This window comes from Bubalus kerabau, chromosome 18, assembly GCF_029407905.1.
Source record: "Bubalus kerabau isolate K-KA32 ecotype Philippines breed swamp buffalo chromosome 18, PCC_UOA_SB_1v2, whole genome shotgun sequence".
Taxonomy (NCBI): domain Eukaryota; kingdom Metazoa; phylum Chordata; class Mammalia; order Artiodactyla; family Bovidae; genus Bubalus; species Bubalus kerabau.
The window spans coordinates 64,395,364-64,403,703 of NC_073641.1; positions in this window are offsets into that span (position 1 = coordinate 64,395,364).

Consider the following 8,340-nt stretch of genomic DNA (forward strand, 5'->3'; position numbering starts at 1 on the left):
TAACCACTGCAGTACTGGTAGCTCAGATGGTAGAGAATCTGCCTGCAATGCAGGAGACCCGGGTTCCATCTCTGTGTCAAGAAGATGCCCTGGAGAAAGGAATGGCTACCCGGTCCATTATTCTTGTCTGGAGAATCCCATGGACTGAGGAGACTGGTGGGCGACAGTCCATCAGGTTGCAAAGAGTTGGACATGAGTGAGCAATTAGAGACAAGGATTTGACCTTATGCAATTGTGGACCCTGTTGTTTCAAAGTCTGAAGCTGGAGCTCCATGTCTACAGGGTGGGCAGTGAGGAAGAAAAGAGGGTTATAAGCTGGAAGAGTTCAAGGACGAGTTGGTTCCCTTCTTGTGTCGGGTCTTGTTGCCTATAAGTGAATAGGTATGCTGAAGAAGTCTGCCCCTTTGTCCCAAGACTAAGCCACACATGAGCCCAGAATAGTAGACATGGGTCCCTTGGCTGCCACTTGCCAACATGCCAACACATCAGTGACAGTGCGGATAAGCTACAAAGAGCTTCATTTCTACCCTCCAGATCTCCCAGGAGAATCCTTCTTACAGCCCATCCTGACTAGAACCAGATAGCGAAGAGATTCTGACATATTGCCAACTCACCTTACCTTGGCTGTATAATAAATTACCCTAAAACTCAGTGCTGTAAAACAACCGTTTGTTATCCTCCTGTATGCAGTGGGTCAGGAACTAAACAGGGCACCACAGCCGTGGCTTACCTCTGCTCCACAGTGTCTGGGGTCTCGAGAGCTGGGGCCTGTAATGATCTGAAGCCTATTTATTCACATTGTCTGCTGGGTGATGCTGGCTGAGGCTGGGGGCCCAGCTCCTCTCCTTGCAGGACTCTCCATGTTTGACCTTCCTTGCAGAATGGTCACTGGGTTCCCAGGGTAGACATCTGAGGGAGTGTCAGGTGGAAGCCACATCATTTTTATGACCTAGCCTGGACAGTCACATGGTATCAGTGTCCCTATTTAGTCTTAGTTGGAGCAGCCCCAAGCCTCATCCTGGTTCACGGGGATGAAACACAGACCCCCACCTCTCAGTGGGAAGACAGACATTTGCGTTGTAATAAGAGACCATGGGGTGATATACAAGTATAGGGACAACTATCTTTGAAAACAAGCTGCCACAATGACATTGATGAGTAATGACTGTGGTCTCCCCTTATTATAGGGAAAACCATCCCAGTGTCATTTTGTTTGTTGCAAGGAGTAAGAATTCTGAATGACCCTGTTATCTCCTGTACCAGCTTGGTTCCATAGTTTTCAATGAGACTTCCGTCCCAAACAGAAATCTGCACTGACCTTAGGACTCAAAATGCTTGGTTAAGAAGAGCATGTTTCCTGATCATGCTGGCAAGTTACTCAGGAACATTCTGATTGGTCTAGCTTGGGTCATGTGCTCATGGCTGAACCAATCACAATGACCAGAGAAATGGAGCCCTCTTATTGATGTTTCTGTAGGCAGGCTGGTGTCATAACAAGATTCATTCCTGTCATGGACAGAGCAGAGATTTTACTGAAGTTCAGGAATGTCTCCAAAATGAGGAGATGTGAAGCGATCAAAAGTATTTCACTTCACCATGCAGAGGTGAAAGATTTAATCACACTAATATTGCATTATCAATAGCTAATCACTTATATTTTCTGATTAAATCTTTGTGGGTATCCACATAAGACTTCCCAGGTGGCTCAGTGGTAAAGAATCCACCTGCCAGTGCAGGAGACACAGGAGATGTGGGCTCAATCCCTGGCTTGAGAAGATCCCCTGGAGAAGGGAAAGGCAACCCTCTCCAGTATTCTTGCCTGGAAAATCCCATGGACAGAAGAGCCTGGCAGGCTACAGTCCATGGGGTCGCAGAGTTGGACACGACTGGATGATGGAGCACAGTTAGTGCTTCACAAGTTATAAGTTATTAATACAATCCCCATGGTTCCCTGCAAAGTAAAATAGCCAATTTAACTCCAAAGAAACTCGAGGGGAAAGTCTCAAGTAAATGTATGGAATATACTAACTTAATACTACCAAGTTCCATGAGGGAAATTTTACACTAACATTGGTTATAACCCAGTCAGTGCAGAAACTCCACGTCTCAAAAACCCCAAAAGTGAGAGTGAAAGTGAAGTCGTGTCCGACTCTTTGCAACCACATGGACTGTACTTGTACTTGCCTGTACAGCCCCAGGCAAGAGTACTGGAGTAGGTTGCCATTTCCTTCTCCAGAGGATCTTTCTGACCCATGGATCAAACCCAGGTCTCCCTCATTGTAGGCAGACACCTTACCATCTGAGCCACCAGGGAAGTCCAAAGCCCCAAACATCTACTGAAAATCTCATCCTGGGTATTAGTCTCCTAGGGCTGCTAACAAACTACCATAGACTAGGCGGCTTAAACAACAGATTTATTGTTTCAGAGCTCTGGAGGCTAGAAGTCCAAGGTCAAGGTGTCAGCCAAGCTGGTTCCTCCTGAGGTTGTGAGGGAGTAGCTAGTCCAAGCCTTCACCTGGCTCCTGGCTTCTGGTGGTTTGCTGGCCATCCTCGGTGTTTCTTGGCTTGTAGAAGCATCACCCCATTCTGCCTTTATCTGCACATGATATTTTCTCCGTGTGTGTCTCTGTGTACTAAGTTTCTCTTATTATAAAGACACCAGTTATAATTTATTAGAGTCCAACCTAATGACCTCATTTTTTTTTCGATGGGGTATACTCATGTTACAGCGTTGTGTTAATTTCTGCTGTACAATGGAATGCAACCAGCTACGTATATGCATCTATCTCTTGGATCTCCCTGCCACCCACCTCTCCCCACTCCTCTAGGTCACCACAGAGCACTGAGCTGAGCCTTTTGTGCTATACAACAGATTCCCACTAACTATTTCAGACATGGTGGTGCATGTATGCTAAAGGCCTCATTTTTGTCTGATTACCTTTGTAAACTCCCAATTTTCAAAAAAGACAATATTCTAAGATACTGGGGCTTAGGGCTTCAACATATCATTGAAAGGTGGGGGTATAATTCAACCCATATAAGTCTGGTTTCATATCAGATATTTTAAGTACACTTAAAATATAACAGCTACTCCCTAACATTCACACCTTATAGAAGCACCTTGGCAAAAACCACTATTTCCTTTTGGAATACTTCTGCTGTCATTAATAGTAGCCGCTCCACCAAAGCAAACAATAATACTTCCTCCGATATTAACACAATATGATTATTGACTATTTCTTGCTTATTAGGATATTCTCATATAAGATATTACATAACATTTTCCTCAATCCGCAAGAACTAGGAAAGAAACACAGTTCCATATCTGAAACCAAACAAGCACATATTACCTCTGTCAGAGACAAGCTAATATTAATCATTATTACCAAAGTAATAAAAAATGCCCTGTCATTCAAAGCAAAATTGTCAGGAAACTTAATCAAGTACTTGAATAAAATTCTAGGCTATTAGAAAACTGTTTCAACATGAGAAGTCTTGGAGGAAATAAATATGAAGGCAAATTTAAATGCTGTATTTTTAAGATTCTTAAAGTTACATATTTCTGTGGTCAGCAAAAATAGTGATTTATTTCATAGATGGAAAAATAAAGCTATAATCTGTCACTAGCTCGCCTTTGTAATTGGATCCTTAGCTGGTGTATAGTCTTAAAAACAGAGGTTGAAGTTCCATCTGTTAACTGGTGTGGGGTTTTGTATTCTTTAAACTGGTAAATGGGCTTCACAGGTGGCGCTAGTGGTAAAGAACCCACCGCCAACGCAGTAGACATAAGCGATGCAGGTTAGATCCCTGGGTCGGGAAGATCCCCTGGAGGAGGGCATGGCAACCCACTCCAGTACTCTTGCCTGAGAACCCCATGGACAGAGGGAACTGGCAGGCTACAGTCCATAGGATCACAGAGTCGGACATGACTGAAGTGACTTAGCATGCACACACACAAACTGGTAAATCCCTCAATTAGAGGCTGTGCCTGTAAATTATTGATTAGCCTTAAGTTTACTTGGACTTTTGGAGTAGGGGGAACCAGAGTTCTTGTCCACAGAAGCCAAAACTATTTATAATATTCAGTCTAAATTTCCCAGTCATAACCATGGGCATGCCCATATTTACCTTATTCAGTTCAGTCTCTCAGTCATGTCCAACTCTTTGTGACCCCATGGACTACAGCACGCCAGGTATCCCTGTCCATCACCAACTCCTGGAGTTTACTCTAACTCATGTCATTGAGTCGGTGATGCCATCCAACTCTCTCTTCCTCTGTTGTCCCCTTCTCCTCCTGCTTTCAATCTTTCCCAGCATCAGGGTCTTTTCCAATGAGTCAGCTCTTCGCATCAGGTGGCCAAAGTATTGGTGCTTCAGTTTCAGTATCAGTCCTTCCAGTGAATACCCAGGACTGATTTCCTTTAGGATGGACTGATTTGATCTCCTTGCAGACCAAGGGACTCTCAAGAATCAACTCCAACACCACAGCTCAAAAGCATCAATTCTTCAGCACTCAGCTTTCTTTATGGTTCAACTCCCACATCCATACATGACTACTGGAAAAACCATAGCTTTGACTAGATGGACCTTTGTCAGTAAAGTAATGTCTCTGCTCTTTAGTATGTTGTCTAGGTTTGTCATAGCTTTTCTTCCAAGGAGCAAGCATCTTTTAATTTCATGGCTGGAGTCACCATCTGCAGTGATTTTGGAGCCCAAGAAAATTTACCTTATTAAGAGAGTGAGTACCATTTTTTTGTATATATATATTGGTCATGCAATATATTTTTTAATTAATTTTTATTGGACTATTGGAGTATAGATGCTATACAATGTTGTGTTAATTTCTACTGTATAACAAAATGAATCAGCTATATAAGCCCCTCTTCTCTGGATTTCCTTCCCATTTAGGTCACCACAGAGCACTGAGTAGAGATCCCTGAGCTATGCAATAGGTTCTCAGGCAATGGCACCCCACTTCAGTACTCTTGCCTGGAAAATCCCATGGATGGAGGAGCCTGGAAGGCTGCAGTCCATGGGGTCACTGAGGGTCGGACACAACTGAGCGACTTCACTTTCATTTTTCACTTTCATGCATTGGAGAAGGAAATGGCAACCCACTCCGGTGTTCTTGCCTGGAGAATCCCAGGGACGAGACATCCTGGTGGGCTGCTGTCTATGGGGTTGCACAGAGTCGGACACGACTGAAGTGACTCAGCAGCAGCAGTTATCTATTTATAATTTTCAACATATTAACAACTAGTCTTTCTCCTCATCCAAGTATCAAATGCTTTCCAAGTGAGAAGAAAGGCTGTAATATTTGCAGACAATACAGAATACTAGATTGTTGGAATGCAAATTGAAAGTGTTTTTCTCTATTTTCTTTTTATTGATCAAATAGGGATGGAGAGAAAAGATAAGCCACATTCAAAGTGATTGTCAGTTTTCTTGGGCGTGATAACAGTGTTGTGGTTACGCAAGAGATTGCTGTCATTTTACGGAGATGCATGCTGTAGTATTCAATAATTAGGGATGAAATGCCAAGATATTGGCAACTAGCTTTCAAATGATTCAGTAATAACCGTATGTACGAATGTATTGCTGTTGTTCAGTCACTAAGTCGTGTCTGACTGCGATCCCATAGACTGCAGCCCACCAGGTTTCTCTGTCCATGGGATTTCCCAGGCAAAAATACTGGAGTGGGTTGCCATTTCCTTCTCCAGGGGATGTTTTCAACCCAAGGATTGAACCTGCATCTCCTGCATTGCAGGCAGTTTCTTTACCACCGAGCCACCTGAGAACCCCATATGCATATGTGTATATATACAAATATATATATATTTGCAATTTTTGAGCTTAGGATTTAGCTCCTCTTGTGCTATCTCCCCCACTTTCTGTATATTTGGCAATTTTTATAATAAAATGTTGTGTTGGTGAGAATGGGAAACGTTTCCTTCTTCTGGGAAATGTGTTAATGAACACTTATCCTACGTCCACACATTCAAGATTCAACTAATCACATCCCTGCAGCACCCCAAAAGAACATAGTAAGGCTTAAAGACCTAGGAAACATTGTTGGGAAATGAAAACATCTCCATTTATGTTTTCAAATTATTGCCTACTTCACAGAGTGTTTTGAGGATTAAACGAACTATTTCTAGTAAGGTTCTTAGGACAATACTTGGCACGGAGTAAGTGCTCAGTACAAGTTGGCTGTTGTGACTTTTTTATGTACAAAAGCAGTGCATGCTGATGGCCTGGTGTTAGCAGGTAGGTGCCATAAGTGCTATTCTACCAGGAAATTACAGGCATTTGTAGGAAGAAAAGATTTCCACTGACTCTGGTGAATAGAGGAGGCAAGACAGGGCTGGCAGGACCGTGGCTTCCGTGAGCAGGGAGGTTAGAATGTGGAGATGTGGAAGTGACTCGCATGCTCTCTACTTCTCACCTCTCTTTCAATAATTCGAGAAAGAAAATTAATCTTCTATTAAAATGTGAGTCTTTAACAAACCCTACGCTGTTCAGTTCAGTTCAGTCGCTCAGTTGTGCCCGACTCTTTGCGACCCCATGAACCGCAGCATGTCAGGCCTCCCTGTCCATCACCAACTCCCAGAGTCCACCCAAACCCATGTCCATTGAGTCGGTGATGCCATCCAGCCATCTCATCCTCTGTCATCCCCTTCTCCTCCTGCCCTCAATCGTTCCCAGCATCAGGGTCTTTTCCAATGAGTCAGCTCTTCACATCAGGTGGCCAAAGTATTGGAGTTTCAGCTTCAACATCAGTCCTTCCAAAGAACACCCAGGACTGATCTCCTTTAGGATGGACCCTACCCTGACTTCAACCTAAAATGTAATACTGAAAAACAGAAACATTACTTTGTCAACAAAAGTCTGTCTAGTCAAGGCTATGGTCTTTCCAGTGGTCGTGTATGGATGTGAGAGTTGGACTATAAAGAAGGCTGAGTGCCGAAGAATTGATGCTTTTGAGCTGTGGTGTTGGAGTAGACTCTTGAGAGTCCCTTGGACTGCAAGAGATCCAACCAGTCCATCCTAAAGGAGATCAGTCCTGGGTGTTCATTGGAAGGACTGATGCTGAAGCTGAAACTCCAGTACTTTGGCCACCTGATGTGAAGACCTGACTCATTGGAAAAGACCCTGACACTGGGTAAGATTGAAGGCGGGAGGAGAAGGGGATGACAGCGGATGAGATGGTTGGATGGTATCACCGTCTCGATGGACATGGGTTTGGGTAAACTCTGGGAGTTGGTGATGGACAGGGAGGCCTGACATGCTGCGGTTCATGGGGTCACAAAGAGTCGGGCACAACTGAGTGACTGAACTGAACTGAAAATGGAATGAAGTGTAATTACTGTGGTAAACACTTGTCATAGTTAAGCAAGGACACTTGAGCCAGAAAAACTACTCCTTTCCAAACATTCATTGACCTATGTCATTAAAAATTTCTACTTTTCTTTGCATAGGAAACTTCAATTTTTCTTGGCAAAATTTTAAGATATTGAAAGTTACAATGTAAGCCATATCCCAGGTGGCTCAGTGGTAAAGAATCTGCCTGCAATGCAGAAGACGTAGGTTTGATTCCTGGGTCAGGAAGATCTCCTGGAGATGGAAATGGCAACCCACTCCAGTATTCTTGTCTGAAAAATCCCATGGACAGATGAGCCTGGAGGACTATAGCTCATAGGGTCGCAAAGAGTGGGACACGACTGAGCAATTAACACACACACAAGTCATGTCATGCTGGTCGGCTAAGATTCCACTTAACAAAATAGTACTACATTTTTACAAAGAATGTATGTGCAACATTACAGTATAGAAAGTGACTTTCCATGTACTCAAAGGGCACTTTCCATGTGCCCTTTGAGCCGCTGACATTCTTGGGGTACAGTTGGGGGGTGATCCCACCTTATCTCATCCTACACCCCACACTGTTCTGTGGCGAATTTTGAAGCGGAAGTCAGCACGTGCATTTCTGGAGCCTCACTCTCGACACTTCTGATGTGAGCATCTGGAGCACAATTGTAATCCAGCCAGGAGATGGATTCCATCTGGGAACTAAATTAGCTGAATAACCTGTGCGTAACTTTTAACATTTCTGAACCTCAATTTTCTCATCCTTATTTACCACCCAGATTATCATGTTGATCAAAGAAGGTGTATGAAGCCACTTTATGAATTTTAATGCACAATGTTAATGTTATTGCTGTTGTTCTAAATGACCATTTCTCTAAAGAAATTACAGAGAAAAACTTAATAAAATCAATGAATAGTTTCACTCTCCAATCCGCATATACTACAGACCATGACTTAGTGAGCGCTAACTAT